At 50.0% G+C, this 18,232-nt stretch overlaps 1 protein-coding gene across 7 annotated transcripts in view; it reads left to right on the top strand.

Annotated features, from left to right (window-relative positions):
• Positions 1-18,232, top strand: part of SH3RF3 (SH3 domain containing ring finger 3) — a 206,219-nt gene that overhangs the window by 32,462 nt on the left and 155,525 nt on the right. The gene's annotated exons all lie outside the window — the stretch shown is intronic.

The raw sequence follows: 18,232 nt of genomic DNA, 5'->3' as shown, positions 1-18,232 counted from the left end.
TTAGCAAATGAGGAAGAGCGACAAAGGTCGGATGGGCTGATCTGCTGTCCTCCCACCCCACCCCACCCCACCCCCATGCTGGTTCCTGGTGAGCAGTTTGCAGATGGCACTGACTTGTTCAACAGGCCACTTGTGTCTGTACCCAAAAAGGGGGCCTGTCACTGGCACCCAGCCTTATGGGAATGTTTGGGGAAATTGTGGTTTTTTACTAAAAAGCGATTTGAGCTGCTTGCAAAGAGTTTTTAAAAATCTCTCTTCTTGAACAGCCATCATCTTCAAAGTATAGGGTATTTATGGCATTTATTACTGTGGGAAAAAGACTTTCATCATGAGGATTTAATTCTTCATTAGCCTGGTGCACATTTGTGTAGGTTTGGATGAAGTCTTCTGTGTAATTTCTGCAGCTGCCAGTATGGTCCTCAAGTTGGATTTTATCTCGCAGCACGAACAGTGAGGCAGAAGGGGGGCACCACGACTCAGGGTGTGGGAGACGTTCACGTGTGCCCTCCAGCTGCAGAGCGAGCCTTTCTCCACTCTGCTGTACTTTCCAAGGCCTGACTGGAAAATCTGGTAGCTTGTTTCTATCCCTGGAGCCTCTAGTGCAGCCACCCGAGTGGAGGTCCAAGCCGTGACCCGTGAGTCTGACTGCAACAGGTGTCAATAGACACTGGAACCACTTCAGCTCGCTGTGCAAGTCCTAGAGCACATGCTTTGTGTCCTGTCTTTGTGAATTTTTAAATCGATGGCATTCTTCCCCGAGATGCCACATGTGACTGTGAGGCCTTGTGACATTAAGGGCAGTCCACAAAAAACAGGTAGTGACAGAGACTCCTGTGACTTAAGCTGTGCTGCCTGGGCAGCTGTGATCCAGATCTGTGGACAACTGAAGTGTCTGGGATGGAAATCACTTAGCCTGGTTCAGAGCAAGTAGGCAGGAGTCATAGATCATAGCCATGAGGATGAATTTCGTGATGTTTCTGACAGTTGGATTCTGGATCCCCAAGGACATGCCCAGGGCCTCCCATTGTCATATTAAAGACCCTTGCTCCCCAGGAAGAGAAGCTGAGGTGGTGAAATGCATTCCTGGTGGTCTCCCCACATCTAAACTTTTTCCTTTTACCTGTTTTATGGGTAGAATTCACACACCACAGCACACAGTCCATTCGGAGATGCGTGTGACCATCACGCCATCTGTCTTAGGATGTTTCCTTCATCTCCAAACTGTCCTCCATCACCCACTCCCTCCCACCCCCAGCCCTGAGCAACCACAGGCCCGCCTTCTGCCTCTAGATTTTCCTGTTCTGGGTTTCAGAGGAATGGACAATGCAGCGCGTGGCCTTCTCTGGCTGGTGTCTTTCACTTAGATAAGGTGTTCAAGGTGCGTCCATTGCAGCTGGAATCAGCGCATCTGTCTTTTCCTGGCTGAGTAATACTCCTCTGTGGATTCCACATTGGGTTTTACCCATCAGCTGTCCATGGGAACTTGGATTGTATCCACCTCTGCATCATGCATTTTGAGTCCCAGGCCATTCTTGTTCTCACGTGAGAATTAGCTGGCAACTAAAGGGAAAACACTGGGCCAAAGAAGCTCTAGCTGGTGCAGGCCCCTCCTGAGGTCTCAGGCCAGTGAGTGGTGATGCAGTGTGGAGTCCAGGTGCCACAGAGGAGAGGGCAGTCCCTAAAGGAGTGCTGAGGCTACAGGGCAGCACATCCTGCCTGTGTGCATGTGGCGTGGGGGCTTCCCGTCAGGGTATTGCAATAAAGGGTGCTGGGCCTCTGGGGCTGTTGACAAGTGCCGTGGATGGTCTCAGCCTCCCCACCCTGTGCCAGTCCTCTAGGGGCTCCTGGCCACTTGTGGTGAACCTTGAGGACCAGCCCCCTCCCCGGCCCCCTCACCACAGGAAGGCTCCGTGCACAGTCCCCTGCTCTGCCCTGCCTTCCCCTCCTGGTGTGCAAAGGGCAGCCTGCTGTTCCCCAGTGGTCTGAGCCTGTGCAGATGCCCCTTGCTGCCAGCTGGGATACAGAGAGGCTTCCCTGGCCCACAGACAGCATGTTGCTGCTTATTGTGATTGTCCAGCCACGGGGCATCCCCACCACCCCTCGCCTGGCACTGAGCAAGTTGTTTTACTTGGGAACCCACACTCTCTGGAGACCTGTGTAGTTAAGTCCCTGTTTGCACCTAACCTGGCAGAGGTGCTGGATATCTCCCGCTGGAGCTATTTTGGGGCCCTTTTCTGGAAAGACGCCTCTTTCCCTGCAGGCAGCCTCTGACCGTGCCAGATGGCTCCGCTATTGGATTTTATTTTTCTGAGCACTTGCTATTTTTGGTTTTTGAGGCACTCACTTGAGCTGGAATTCTGATAAGGTGTTTAAAATAGCCTGTGGCCCTCCTGTGGGCTGTGGGGACTTCTGAAGTTCCTCCTCTGCTTCTTGTCACTTGACTCTTGGACGGAGTAAGTCCAGGTAATTGGACGGTCCCTCCTCCGGGTGCTGACATGTCTGTTGCCAACACCTGTCCACAGTGAAAGGGGCAGTGACATGTCTATCTGTGGGCCTTCTGGGAGCTTCTGAGGATGTGTGTTTGATGATCAGTAGACACATGCTTTTCAAAGTGGGAATCCCTTAATGGTGGCCAGCTGACATCTTCAGGCCATCTTTTTCAAAGCCACAGGCTGACAGGGGTTGGGTCTCATCGGGGTCATGTGCTGGGCAGCCAGTGGGGAGCTGGCTGTCTGGAATCCTTGTCCACCCCAGATGCGTACCACATCTCCTTTGGGGTGGTCCTTCCCTGGGACCATCACAGGCCACCTCCAAGAGGGGCTGGTGCAGGCTGACTTCAGGCGGTGGCTGCCACCTGCCCCCACCCCCAGCCCTGGCTCATGCTGAGCCACTCTCACCCTGAAGCCTTTTGGTTTGGCTGTGGCTGGGGTCCTGTGTGGTGTTCACAGTCATTTAATCCCTGGTGTGCAGCCCTTGGGGCCTGACTGTGGTTCCTGCTGGTTCCCTGGGGCGGCTGACTAGGCATCAAGGATCAGCTGCTTAGAATGTGTCAGGAAGGCCCGGCTCTGCCCGCGGTGGGGGCAGCCAGGTCAGGGGACTGGATTTGCTTGACGCTCCCAGGACTTGGTGTGATCGTGAGCTCCTCTGAACCACGGCTGGGTCTTGGCAGTGACTGGGGTGAATCCTGGGGTGACTCGTGCTGGGGAGTGCAGGAGTGTCCCCAGCAGGCCCGCTCCCACCCTTCCTGGCCCACTGGTGCCAGGGCTTAGCGGGACAACCATACTGCCCCACAGTATGCCCCCAAAGGTCAGGACCCTGGGGGATTCCTGCGTGCAGGTGCATAGAGCCTGGACAGCCAGGCAGCACCTTAACCAGCACGGCCATTGTGGTTCTGGTCACAAGTGCTCTGCCTGAATTCATTAGCTGTCACCACGTGCAGAGCCACTGTCTCTCTCTGGCGTGGATGAGTCCACAGGCACAGTAGGAATGTGCAGGGGTCTCTCTGTGCCCCACCCATTCCCCCCTGCAGGGCCCAGTACCCGCTGCCTGATTTGGAAGGAGGGGCCAGGCCTACGTGTGTTTTTGTTTTGCTCTGCTGCCTGCTGCTCCTTGTCCTCAGGTGAGTGGCATCATTCCTGGGACTGTCCTCTAGGGGGGACCAGGCTCTCCTCTTCCCAGGAGCAAACGAGTTCCCGCTTGTGGAAGTGACTCAGGACTCACATGCCCAAGTGCTAGGTCCTTAAGGGCCCTGAGCTGGGATTCCATGCCCTCGATAATCTTTACAGTTTGTGTTTTTGCCTCAAAAAACACAGTGGGCCTGGGACGTTGGTGCCTGCACTCCCCAGGATCCTGGAGGGTGGGCGTCTTCAGGGCTCTGCGCTGGCCTTGCCTGGATATCCTCCCTGGAGGCCTGGCCTAAGGAGTGTTACCATGGGAGAAGGGAGACACCCGCTTGGACTGGCCCGGTGGGCACAGAGACCCCCACTTGGACTGGCGCAGTGGGCAGCTTCAGCTCAGGCTCTGGGATGTGGGTGAGGTGAGGGTTTTGTGGAGCTGGACTGTAAGCAGGGACAGCATCCAGTGTGGCAGTGGCCTTGTCACTGGACTTAGCAGCTCCAAGGCTTTGGGGGCTCTTGGGCCACATGGGGACAGCTCCCTTCAGAAGTGTGGGCCCTGAACAGCCCTCTTGGGGGGGGGGCCCTCCTGGATGTGGGGGATGGTCACTTCCAGGGCCATCTGGGACTGTACGTGACATTGACTGTCTGTGTTGTAAATGAAAACATGAAATAAAACGCTCTCGCTATCTCATCCTATGTGATCACAGCTGTAGTGTCATGAACGTGCAGTAAATTTATAGCCCCAAAGAATAAATTCTCAGCAGTGCGAGACAAGAGTTACCTAAATATCCAGGTGACAGTCTAAAATAGGCCTCTGAGCTGGGTGTGGGCAGGAGGTGCACGACAGGCTGCCTCACTGTCTGGGCCCCTGTGAGCCCCCTGCCCCCGGGGACTTGTTCAGCGTCTGGAGGCAGTTTGGTGGTCACAGCCTGGTTTGGGTGTGCGACTGGCTTCTGGTAGGTGGGATCAGGGTGTGCAGACGGGTCCCAGAGGGAGGCAGAGAGCTGATATCGTCTGAAGGGGCTGGGCAGAGGCCCGGGGACGGGGTTGGGGAATTGGGGAGTGGTTTACGTATTGTCTCCACGTTCTCCTAAGACAGCCCTGGGAGTACGACCACTTCTGGTTTTCAGGAGGACATGATAAGACTCTGACTGCAGACCCCCATCTGCAGAGGCAGCACCAGGTGGCGGGGGCGGGGGTGGGGGTCCCTCTCAGGCCAGTGTGTTTAGGATTCTGCAGGAGGGCTGCCCGCAGCTTGGGTCACTTTGCTCACAGATCCCACTGCCTCCTTGGCCCCCATGGTCTGTGGCCTTGAGCACCCCCTTTTCCTGCAGACCATCCCCACCCTTCCCACTCTTCCTGGCTTTTCCTGGGGCTTCTTTTGCCCCATGTTCTGTGGGCCCTGAACCCTGCCCTGGCTTGTGTCTGCAGCCTGAACCCCAGCTTTGCTATTGCAGTTGCCTGTGCTGCTCTGCCCAGAAATGCTGATGGCTTCTCAGTGAACCTGTTACAGGGGCCTCCCCGGGAAAGTGGGGGCTCCTCCTAACAAGATGGGGCTTTTCTCTGCAAAGTGGCACTCCTCCCTGGGAAAGTGGGGGTTCTCCTCAACAAAGTGGGGGGTTCTCCCTGACAAAGTAGGGGCTCCTTGAGAAAGCGAGGCTCTTCCCTGGCAAAGTGGGGCTCCTTCCTGACAAAGCGGGTGCTCTTCCCTGACAGAGTGGGGGCTTCTCCTTGACAAAGTGCAACTCCTTCCTAACAAAGTAGGGCTCTTCCCTGGCAAAGTGGGAAACTCTCTGCAAAGTGGGGATCCTTCTTGGCACAGAGGGGCTCCTCCTTGACAAAGTGGGGTTCTGGGCTTCTCTGGTCAGGAGCCTGGCTGTGGCTCTTCCTGCATCCCTGTCCCCTGTCTGTCAGGAGCGTGTGAAAGGGGAGCTGAGAGGAGCAGGGACAGCTGTCTGCACAGGAGACACCCTGCTGCAGGTGGCACAGCCTGAGCTGTGGGCGGATGCAGAGCCCTTGCTGGCCCTGCCCTGAGCTGATTGCCCACCTCGGGGAGCTTCCCCTCCAGAAGTGTCAGCCTCGGCCCAGTGATCCTTATTTCACTGAGGATGGGGTCTGGTTCCTCGCCCTGCCCCTTTATTTAACTTCTAAAAGTTTTAATAAAGTATAGTTGATTTACAAGGCTGTGATAATTTCTGCTGTACAGCAAAGTGACTCAGTTATACATGTCCACACTTCCATTCTCTTCAGATTCTGTTCCCACGTAGATGATCACAGAATATTGAGTAGAGTTCCCTGTGCTACACAGCAGGTCCCTGCTGGCCAGTCATTCCATAAACCTCAGTGTGCATGTGCCAGTCCCAAACCCCAGTCCATCTACCTCCCAACCCCCATGCTCGACCAGTCCCCTTTGGTGACCATAAGTTTTTCAAAGTCTGTGAATCATTTTCTGTTCTGAAAATAAGTTCATTTGTATCCTTTTTTAGATCCAACATCTAAGTGATATCATATGGTGTTTGTCTTTCATTGCCTAACTTACTTAGTGTGATCATCTCCAGGTCCATCTATGTTGCTGCAAATGCCTCAGCCCCTTCTGTTCCCAAGTCTGAGGCTCCTGTTGCTTGGCCTACGTGGCCGTGGCTGCCTGCTGCATCTCCTATGGCCAGTCCTTTTCCCTTTGGTGCAGCCATTCCCCACACCCGAGGCCCAGAGTCACCCTCTGTGCCCATGACATGGCAGCCAGGTACCCCCTTTTTGTCCCCATGCCCTGCGCTTCTGCATTTGCTCTGTCACAAGGTGCCCCTGTCCCCCCAACCCGGTTCCTCCAGTTGACTATTCAAGATGAGGCTGAGCCTCCAGTCCTCCCAGTGGGGCCCACACAGCACTCAGATTCATGGACTCGATGTCTAGGAGGATGTTCTGAATATAAGAATAGGAATATTCTGTGTTCAAGAAAATGTCAGAAGGCCATTCACAAAAACTCAGCGTTTCCACTGCATACCAGCCTGCCATGAACATTTTCAAGCAATGAGAAAAGATGAAAGAAAAGCCCAGTGAAGGCCTGTGTTTCCTTCACTTGTATTCAGCCATTCATTCTGCCATGATTGCTTTTCTTTAAACAGTCTCCATTTGTGTGCGTGTCCATCCTGGGTGAACTGTGAAATGAAACTTTAATTCTGTGGATGTTGTGTTGCTTCCACCCTAGGTGAGCCAGTGTGTCTGAGGTGCCAGGGTGTATAGCACCTTTGTCCCACAGGGAACCAGCAAGAGCTTCCTGAGATTATCAGTAGTGAACATCTGATCTGTGTTTGGGTTTCCCTAGTTGTCCATTCAAAATCTTTTTGTGGGTTTTGTTAAAACTTAGTTCTTTCATTGCCCTTCCTTGTTATGTGGCTCTGGTTGCTCTGATCCAGAAGAGCTTCTCAGCAGCACTGCTGCTTCTCAGATGTGCAGGTAAATACCTGATCTCGACTCCCAGCCCCCACTGTCCTGGAGAGAGACCATGGGGGCCAGACTGCCCATGCGGGTCCTCACTCTGAGGCATCTCTCCAGCCCTACTCTTTGAGGCCTCAACCCTCTGGTGACACCAGACCCCTTGTTTTGTAAATTACCCCATTCTGGATTTGTGGGTCATTTTGATGGTGTCCTTCTCTGACTGGGAGGTGGGGGCCAAACAGAAGGCTTTTTTATGTCCCAGGTAAATAATTTTGGAAACTTAACTTTTAAAATAGAGCACCTTCTATGACTGTGCTCACAACGAGAATACCTTTGGAATGGAGAGAAGAGGGCACATTCCTTACTTGGGGAGGGGTGGCTGTGGGTGACCGGTCAGGACCAGTTCCCTCCAGGCTCAGTAGGACTGGCATCTCCAAGACAGGTAAGGGGCCTCTCTGTGTCCTTCTAGGACCTACCTGTGGAGGTGACACCTGTATGCAGCATTCTTAGCTGTTAGCTGACATCCCTTCTCCTGTTGTCTATGGAAACCAGCTGTAGGTTGTGGGTTGTTTACTTAGAAGAAAAAGTAGGTGGACTGGGTCAAGATGGAAGAGAAGTAGGATATTAAGCTCACTTCCTCCCCCAGATACATCAAAAATACATTTACACATGGACTAATCCTCGCAGAAGATCTACTGAACATGGGCAGAGACCTCAGGCTTCTGAAAGAGCAGGAAAATCTCCATGTAACTGCATAGGATGAAAGAGAAAAGTGAGAAGGGAAGAAAGATAGGACCTGCACTGCTGGGAGGGAGCTGCACCCTAGGAAGTCTCCTTACTGGTGGGACATCAGTCAGGACTGGGGGAGCTTCAGGGCCTCAGAGGAAAGTGCAGTAGCTGATTTGCAGCAGCCAGAATGGAGATAGTTGACACTGCCTACCAAAACTCCAGGAGAGGTCACAAGCTGTCCAAGGGCTTTGGAAGCAGTCAGGAGCTGCCATCCCCACTCTCCCCAGCCACCTCTGCTCTCATCCTGTGCTCCAGGGGGCACACATGGGCCACCACCACTGCCAAGAACTCCAGGACTGGACACCAGCTGCTGCTGCATCCACATACCCACTACCAATGGGGTAATGGCCAGCACACCCACTGAGGAAAGGGGTTACAGGCACCCACACTCAAAACAGCCCTTGCACCAGAAGCATTAAGCCCTCAAAGCTGCATAGGGATGCTCCAATGTAAAAAAAAAAACTCCAAGACCACAGCAGACAATTGTTCTTCCTAAATCCACAGAATAAGAAAAATATAAGTAAAATGGAGAAGCAGAGGAATTACTCCAAGTTAAAAGACCAAGAGTATTCCCCTGAAGGAACAAACAATGAAGCAGACCTCTTCAGTCTAATAGACACTGATTTCAAAAAGGAGATAATGAAAATACTGAGGGAGCAAAGAAAGGCTATTGACAGAAATGCTGAGTACTATAAAAAGGAACTAGAAACTATAAGGAGGAACCAAGAAAAATTAGAAAACTCATTTGCCAAGATGAAAGCTGAGCTAAAAGTAGTGCATAGCAGGATGAATAATGCAGAGAAATGTATAAGTGACCTGGAAGATAGAATAATGGAAATCACCCAGTTAGAACAGCAGATGGAAAGCCAAGTGAAAAAAATTAAAGCAATATAAGAACCTATGGGATAATATAAAACATGCCAGTGTACACATAATAGGGATTCCAGAGGGGAAAGAAAAAAGGAGCTAGAAAATATATTTGAAGGAGTTCCTGTCATGGCGCAGCAGAAACGAACCAAGAACCATGAGGTGCAGGTTTGATCCTTGGCCTTGCTCAGTGGGTTAAGGATCTGGCATTGCCATGAGCTGTGGTGTAGGTCGCAGACGTGGCTTGGATCCCGAGTTGCTGTGGCTGTGGTGTAGGCTGGCAGCTGTAGCTCGGATTAGACCCCTAGCTGGGAACATCCATATGCTGTGGGTGTGGCCCCCCAAAATTGAAAAAAAAATAGAAAATATATTTGAAGAGATTATAGTTGAAAATTTCCCAAACCTGAAGAAGGAAACAGATATCCAGGTACAGGAAGCACAGAGGGTCCCAAACAGGATAAATCCAAACAGACCTACACCAACACATACTACAATTATAATGGCAAAAGTTAGTTGCTGTGAGATGTGGTGTAGATCTCAGGCATGGCTTGGATCTGGCATTGCTGTGGCTGTGGTGTAGGCTAGCAGCTATCGCTCCAATTTGACCCCTATTCTGGGGACTTCCATATGCTGTGGGTGTGGCCCTAAAAAGGCAAAAAAAGAAAAAAAAAGCAGAAGTTAAAGAGGATTCTAAAGGCAGCAAGAGAAAAGCAAAAAGTTAATTACAGGGGAACCCCCATAAGACCATCAGCTGATTTTACAGAAACATTTCAAGCCAGAGGAGAGTGGCAAGATATATTCAGAGTTCTAAAGGGGAAAAAAATCTGCCGCCTAGGATACTCTACTCAGAAAGATGATCATTTAGAATAGAAGGAGAGATAAAGAATTTCTCTGACAACAAAAACTAAAAGAATACAGCAATACTAAACCTATGCTAAAGGAAATATTGAAAGGTCTTCTATGAATAGAAAAGCAGTAAGTATCTATAGGAAAGAGAAAAGCACATTTGGAAAGTAAATCACCTAAGCAATATACAGATTAAAACAAAAATTGGAGTGTGTGTGTGTGTGTGTGTGTATGTATCTATATATGTATATATATATGTATATGTGTGTATATATGTATATAGATGGATAGCTGGGTCATTTTGCTGTACAGCAGAAATTGGCACAACATTGTAAATCAACTGAAAGGATGACCATGAAGATGTAAAAGAGGACATCAAAATCATAAAATATGGGTGAGGAGAGTGAGAAAATGTAGGTTTTTCCCCCCTTAGAATATGTATGAGACTAAGGCAAGCAGATATAGGAAGGGGGTGAGATATTTGAAAAACAGGGTAACCACAAATCGAAGACATACAATAGATTCACCAAAACCAAAAAGAAGAGAACATAAGTATAATACAAGAGAAAATCATCAAACCACAAAAGGAAAAACAAAATGAAGAAATATAAAATCAGTGGGAAAGTAAGGTTTAAAATGCCAATAAATAGACATCTATCAAATAAGTACTTTAAATGCTATCAGACCAAATGCTCCAATCAAAAGACACAGTGTCAGAATGGATGAAAAAACAAGAGCCTACAATATGCTACTTACAAGAGACCCACTTTAGGGCAAAAGACACACATAGGTCAAAAGTGACAGAATAGAAAAAGATACAGAAATGACAAGAAAGCGGGGGTTCCAAAACTTATATCAAAGTAGACTTTAAAACAAAGGCCATAAAGAAAGATAAAGACACTGTAATGATAAAAGGATCAATACAAGGATTATTGACACTTGTCAACATAGATGCACCTATTATAGGAGTACTCAAATACATAAAATGAATATTAACAGACATAAAAGGAGAAATTGATGGGGTTACAATAATAGTAGGACACTTTAACTCTCCACTTGCATCAATGGACAGACCTTCTAGACAGAAAATTAATAAGGCAATGGAGATCCTAAATGATACAATAGAACAGACTTAATATTTTTGGGACATTGCATCCAAAAAACTCCAGATTCTTTTCAACTGCATGTGAACATTCTCTAGGATTGACCACATATTAGAGCACAAAACAAGCCTCAACAAATTTAAATGTATAGAAATTATCTCAAGCATCTTTTCTGACCACAACAACATGAAACTAGGAATTAACTACAGAAAAAAAGAGAAAAAACAAAGATTACATGGAGACTAAATAACATGCTACTAAAAAACCGATGGGTCAATGAGGAAATCAAAGAGGAAATTTAAAAATATCTTGAGGAGTTCCCGTCGTGGCGCAGTGGTTAACGAATCCGACTAGGAACCATGAGGTTGTGGGTTCGGTCCCTGCGCTTGCTCAGTGGGTTGAGGATCTGGCGTTGCTGTGAGCTGTGGTGTAGGTTGCAGACACGGCTCGGATCCCGCGTTGCTGTGGTTCTGGCGTAGGCTGGTGGCTACAGCTCCGATTCGACCCCTAGCCTGGGAACCTCCATATGCCGCGGGAGCGGCCCAAGAAATAGCAAAAAGACAAAAAAAAATAAAAAATAAAAATAAAAATATCTTGAGACAAATGACAATGAAAACACAACCATAGAAAATCTATAGGATGCAGCAAAGGCATTTCTCAGAAGGAAGTTTATAACAATATGGACCTTCCTCAAAAAACAAGAGAAATCTCAACAACCTCACCTACCACTTAAAAGTATTAGGAAAAGAAGAACAAACAAAACACAAAGTCAACAGAAGGAAGGAAATTATAAAGATCAGAGAGGAAATAAATAAAATAGAGATTCAAAAGACAGTAAAGGAGTTCCCTTTGTGGCTCAGCAGAAATGAATCCAACTAGTTCCATGAGGATGCAAGTTTGATCCTTGCCCTTGCTCAGTGGGTCCAGGATTCGGCATTGCCATGAGCTGTATTGTAGGTCACAGATGCGGGTTGGATCTTGCATTGCTGTGGCTGTGGTGTGGGCTGGCAGCTGTAGTTCCAATTTGACCGCTAGCCTAGGAACTTCCATATGCCATAGATGCAGCCCTAAAAAGCAAAAAACAAACAAACAAACAAAAAAAAACAAAACAAAACAGTAAAACCAACCAACACCAACAACTGCTTCATTGAAAGGGTAAAGATTGACAAACCTCTGGCCATGTTCACCAAGAAGAAAAGAGAGAAGCCAAATACACTAAGAAATGAAAAAGGAGCCATAATAACCAATGCCTCGGAAATTAAAAAAACTCATAAAGGAATACTATGAACAATTATATGCCAAAAAAAATTGACAACCTAGAAGAATGGACAAGTTTTTAGAAACACACAGCCCACCAAAACTGAATCAAGAAGAAATAGATATCTTGAACAGAATGATTACTGGAAGTGAAATAGAATTTGTCATTTAAAAACTCTATAGGAGTTACTTTCATGGCTCAGTGATTAACAAACCCAACTCGGATCCATGAGGATGTGTGTTCAATCCTTGGCCTTGCTCAGTGGGTTAAGAATCTGTGTTGCTATGAGCTGTGGTGTAGGTCGCAGATGCAGCTTGGGTCCTGTGTTGCTCTGGCTGTGGTGTAACCTGGCAGCTGTAGCTCCGATTCAACCCCTACCCTGGGAACCTCCATATGCTGAGGGTACGGCCCTAAAAAGCAAAAAAAAAAGAAAAAAAAAGGTGTATATACATGTATAGCTGAATCACTTTGGTATATAATAGTAATTAACATTATAAATCACCTATGCTTCAATTAAAAAAAGAAAAATAAAAAGTAGGTGTGTGTTTCTTTCAGCTCCATGCAGTACAGAGATGATCCTGTCCACTTTCTGAAAAGAGCTGGGGGGCAGTTGGCAGCTGGACCCTCTGGGCATCCCCTGGCCCCTGAGGTTGCTCAGGCCTCATGGTATTTGTGACTCAAGGAATGTGGATGGAGGGCTGGCCCCCTGGAGATTCTGCTCTGCATTGGATATTCTGTGGGCTCTGTGGGGTCCTGATCTGGGGGTTCGTGGTCACTCTTGCATGTGCCCATACTGCACTGGTTATCACAGTCCCTGCTCTGGCCTCGAGCTTGCTTTGGGTCAGGAAGGTCTCCTGTGTTGGGCTGAGTTCTACCCCTGGTGTGGGAGTGGTGGGAGCCTTCCCGGATCATTCCAGTTAAGGGTGGGGGCTGAGTGCGCTGTGGAGGGGGGAGGTGCAGGTGTGGCTACAGAGATGGTGACGGGGTGAGGGGCTGGGACGGAGGTCTGAGTATAGTGTCTTGTAATTACACTGTTGTCCATTGTAAACAGAGACATCTATTTACAGTAGCTCCTTTTTACAAGCTAGTTATTCTTTCTGGATCATTCCTGTGGATGGTAATCTTAGAATAAGCCATGTAACTGATTAAATAAAGAATTTGTCTCTAATTAATGCCAATTTAAAGATGTCTCCTGTGTTCTCTTCTCTCTGTGGGAGAGGAGGCAGGTTGCCATGGAGACAGCATAAGAAAAAGTGATGGCAAGAAGGCTTAGCTTTGATTTTGAAAATATTTGTGATGCAGGTAATTACATATTATAACGTCACGTGACAGCATCACCTGCCCTGGCAGCTAGGGTCATGGAGTTTAGGCATTTATGGTGCAGTAGTGTTTGGATGAGGAACATTGTGGTCAAGGAGTTGTTAAGATGTTGCAATCATGAACCTAAAGGTGTGATTGTTGGAGGAGGTGGGGGTGGGCAGCTGCTGCCGGAGGTGATGTGTTGCCCATAGAATCTGGAAATAGAGCAGTTTGTAGTAAGACTCACCTGAGGCTGAATTGAATATGTGATTTTGGTTAGTGGCTAAAAAGTCAGCTTTACTGTGGTTAATAACTTATTTTCATCCATTTTCTTTCTCCTTTTAATTAAGTTACATCTCACATTTGGGGACCAATATGACAAGCCAACACTGGGCTCTTTGCGTCTGCCCTCATGTCTCTGGTGCTTTTGTAGTTTTGCTTTAGTTTGGAATTCTGTCTTTCCTCATGTGCAGTGCAGAACCTTCCCCAACTCAAGCCCAGTTTTTGGAATTCTGATCAGTTTAAGAGAAGAGGGAGCTTCAGGGTGGCACAGTTCAGTTTGACAGCTCAGCGAACGTTTACCCAATGCCCGTGTGGGTGCTCAGGCAGTCTTTGCTGCAGGTTCAAGGTCACTGGGATGTGAGGTCACTGTCCTGGCTTGGGGAGGGTGGACAGCTATTGGTTCTGTCATCAGGGTTTTGTTTAACATCTTTATTACTGATGCTGGAAGCACAGTGATTTGATGGAATTCACAGATGGCACTACATCTGGAGGTGAATTGCAGAGAGGAAGTAATTTGGCTGCATTTGTGGAGGCAGAGGGCACTGCCGGCCTGCCTGTGGAGGCAGGGCTCAGGCCTTGGGAGAGCTGGGGTCGTTGGGCAGAGGTGGCGAGCTGGGAACACTGGGATGTGGAGCACGTTGAAGGGCAGGTGGTGGACTTTTTCCTGCCCCTCTTCTGTGCCTCTTCCTGGTAGCCTCAACCTAGACCCTGGATTCAAGAAATAACACTCAGAGCTCTTGCTTGGGGGCACTGGGCTAGCCTCAGAATCCCAGGGAGGGCTGAGTCGTGTTTAGTGACCAGGCTGGTTGAGTGGTCTCGGTGATGTCCTGGGATTGTGCCCTGGCTGGGGTGAGGGCCAACAGCTGACTTGTCAGGGTCCCAGTCCTCCTATAACCCTTTTTCTTCTCCTCTGCTCCCATCTTCCTCCAGCCCCGTGAAGTAGGGGCTGGGGCTGGTGTGTTGGCCTAGTATGTGGTGGGGGTCAGTGGTGGGGGCCAATTCTAATGCAGGTGCTCACTGGGCCCACAGCCTTGGCTGCTTTTAGCTGATTATAACTCCCATCTTGGTCAGCATTTCATTTAGGACCTTGATAAGGAAAAATCATCTGAAAGTCTCAAAACGAATCCATTCTGTCCATTGTGGCCGCTCGCGAGGCTTAATTCAGCGCTGAGAAAGCCCGCATTGCTTACTGGCTGCTTGGTGAGCCAAGGATCTGCTGACAAGCCCAGGTGGGTACCAGGCTGGGCGCTGGAAGGTCAGGTGTACCAGACACAGCCTCTGACTTGGGCAGCTTCTGTCTGGTGGAGAAGGAAGGCAAATGGAGGGTATTGGGGATGGAGATAAGACAGACATGGAGGAGGCCCTGCTCTGAGGGGGGTCAGGCAGGACTGCTCGGAGCAACCTCGTAACCCCAGGGTACACACATCAGGTGGATGCTCTCAGCTGCAAATAACATAACTGAGTGAAGGTGGTTTGGGTCATAGGGAAACACATCTCACTGGGCAAGAACCCTGGGGGACCAGAGTCTGGGGTTGGTCTTGGACTCAGAGATGTTGCCAAGAGGTCCTCTACCTGTCCACCTTCCATGAGGTGTGTCCTTCACAGGAGAAGATGCTGCTGCAGCCCAGGCTGTACTGCACTGGTGGGCTCTGAGCGGTACCCTCTGTTCATTAGGGAGACTAGCTCTTCCCAGGGTGGCCAGCATCTGCCTCCCCCCTCCCCCACCACCAGCACCCCATATCTCACACGTGAGGATGTGGCCACAGGATTTGCCTGAGAGTCTGAGCCTGAGTATCTGGCATTTTCAGCCCCTGCCAGGGGCACTGGGCTCTAGCAGGGATGATGGGGCAGGTTGGGGAGAGTGTTGGTGGGGCCGTCTGCTGCCCCAGCAGAACTGCTGACCTGAGTTGGGAAGGTGGGTTCGCAAACCATGGCATCCAGCTTCTTCCCTTTCCTTGCATGGGAGACCATGAGACAGATGTAAATAAGAGCAGGGCAGGTCACGAGGTTACAGTGGAGCTGGTGGGGAAGGTGGTCAGGTTTGGAGAGAAGAGATGGTGTTTCCTGTGAATTTTCATGGATGTGGGGGTTTTCTCTGATTAGATGACATCAGTGGGCTGAGGTGGATGGGAACCAGCTCCAGACGTGGAGGAGGTGGGGCCCCCGGGGAGGAGTGAAGAGGAAGGAGGCCAAGACCCTCTGTCCTGCCCAAGTGTCCTGCCCACTCAGCTACAGGGTCACTATAGGATGAGGCAGCTGAGGAGAGGGACCCTTTCTGAGACAGACAGGCCTGCAGATTCATGAAAGAAGGTGTTGGCCTGAGGTTCTTGCTGACATGCAGTGCTGCTGTCTGCTCGACCATCTCAGCTGCACCTGAGACTGATAAGCTGTACGACCTAGAACTAGTCGCTTATCCTTGTGTCCTCATCTGCACGGGGACAGCATTTGTGCACCCAAGGCTGCTGGGGGAGCAGGAGATGGACAGGGAGGGTGAGGCCACGGGGCGCACGTGAGCCTGCTGCCAAGGCCGGGCCTGCTCCAGCCGTCATGACACTCAGGAGGATGGTCATGGGGAGAGATGCCAGCCAGTTAATTCCAGGGCTGAGTTGGTCAGCTTCCAGAGTATTGTCGGCTCATCTGGGGCTGCTGTGGGTCAGCAGAGCTGGCAGTTGGGGCTCAGAGCTGGCTGCAGTGTGTGTGTGGGATGCATCTGGCCTGCTTCTTCACCGCTCCCTTCCAGACCCCGAGCAAATGCAGCCCTGAGTCCCATAGGAAAGGGGAATCTAGGAACCCCACTCCAGCTCCAGGAGCCCATCTGGGCATGCTGTTCACTGACTTCATCACCCCCACGAACTGGTGCCGGAAGCTGTGCTCTGTGTGAAGGTGGTCAGGCCCACTTGGCAGGAGGGAGCCAGGCTCCCAGGAGAGCAAGTGCCCTGAGCTCAGCTTCATGCCCAGTCCAGCTGGGCAGTCATGATGCAGATGGAGCAGAAACAAACCCTGAAGCCGAGGGGAGGCGCCACTGGGGATCTCCCTGTGGCTATGGCAGGCAGAGTAGGGCAGTCTCCCGCCTGCCTGATTGTCTGCTAGAACTTTTATTTATTTATTTATTTTTATTTTTAGGGCTGCAGTTGTGGCATATGGAGATTCCCAGGCTAGGGGCTGAATCAGAGCTACACCTGCTGGCCTACACCACAGCTACAGCAATGTGAGATCTGAGCTGTGTCTGTGACCTACGCCACAGCTCATGGCAACGCCGGATTCTTAACCCATTGAGCGAGGCCAGGGATCGAACCTGCCTCCTCATGGATACAAGTTGGGCTCATTACCACTGAGCCACAAAGAGAACTTCCTCTGCCAGAAATTGATGTGAATTTCAGCTGTGGTTAAATACACATAACAGAAATTTTACCACTTTGATAAGTCTTAGGTGTCTGGTTCATGGCATTAAGTACATTTCACATTGTTGTGCCACTGTCACCACCATCTATCTCAGCTCTTTCGTCTGTAGCTGAAGCTCTGTCGCCACCCATCGCCCAGCCCCCAGCTCCACCATCTACTTTCTGTCTATATGGATTTGACGCCTCTGGGGACTTCGCATAAGTGGGATCCCACAGGATTTGACCTTATGTGTCTGGCTTATTGCACTGAGCATCATGTCGTCAAGGTTCATCCAGGTCATAGCAGGTGTGGAATCGCCTTCCTTTTCAAGACTGAATAATATTTCATGGTGTATATGAGCCACATTTTGTTCATCCATCATCTGTTGCTGAGTTGCTTTTGCAAACATTTTTGTAGACTATTCTGGGAGCAGTAAGTGAGTACAATTCTGTCTTTCCTTGAAGCCTTGGATCATGTTTCAGTCTTATTTTTAGCGTTCAGCATGTCCTTGGAGAACCGGGTGGCCTGTCAGTAGATGTAGAGACGGGACCCCGGGAAGGAGTGGGTCTAAGAGGGTGAGATGGACCAACAGGAGGAGGAAGCCGATGCTCCCAGGCCTTACTACCAAGTGACCTCGGCACAGCAATCGACACAGATGACCCTGCTGTTCAGTTGATGCTGCACGGGCCACGTGGGGCCCTTTGGCTCACCTGACCTTGGAGCCGAGTCTGCCCATTTGTAAACCGCAGAGCACACTTGCATCGTCTGTGACTCTGGGCTGTGGGTTGGACCCGGCAGGGCTGGTGCGTCATGCCTGATGGTCTGGGCGACAAATGCAAACAGAAGAGCCACAAAAACCTTTGTTTTTGGAAGAAAGTTGGGACTTTTAGTAAACAGGCCCCAAACCTCTGGACCTGGGCCAACTGCCGGTGGAGCCAGGACCTGACGGCCCCAGTCACCCCAGGACACTTAGGTACCTGTCCTGTGAATCCACCAGAGCTTCTGAAAGTTGTCTGTGAATTCAGGGCTCGAGCCATGGGAATGCACTTTAAACCTGCGTATTTACTGTTCGTATTTCCAGCGTGTCTCATGCTGGTGACCAGCAGCTGAAGAGGGTGTCCAGGTGCACTTTCCCCCACCCCCACCCTGCTGACTTTTCCGACACATGGCACTCCCTCCCCTCTTGACAGGGAGGGGTTCCATGCTCCCTGTGTCCCCTTCTCAGGGGCCTGGTGGCTTGTCACCCTTAGCCCTGAGCAGCCCTGTCATGTGGGGGTGGTCCTGCAGGCACGTGGGGGCCTCTGCAGAGGGTCCCGCTGCATGGGTCGGGCCCTCGGATGCCTGCCCGGAACTGC

Source organism: Sus scrofa, chromosome 3 (genome assembly GCF_054392235.1).
Source record: "Sus scrofa isolate SSC_HxYL_T2T_F1_AM1 chromosome 3, Sscrofa_HxYL_maternal_Yorkshire_Landrace_v2.0, whole genome shotgun sequence".
Classification (NCBI taxonomy): Eukaryota; Metazoa; Chordata; class Mammalia; order Artiodactyla; family Suidae; genus Sus; species Sus scrofa.
The sequence above is the reverse complement of the archived record's forward strand: the minus strand, read 5'-3'. Positions and strand labels throughout refer to the sequence as shown.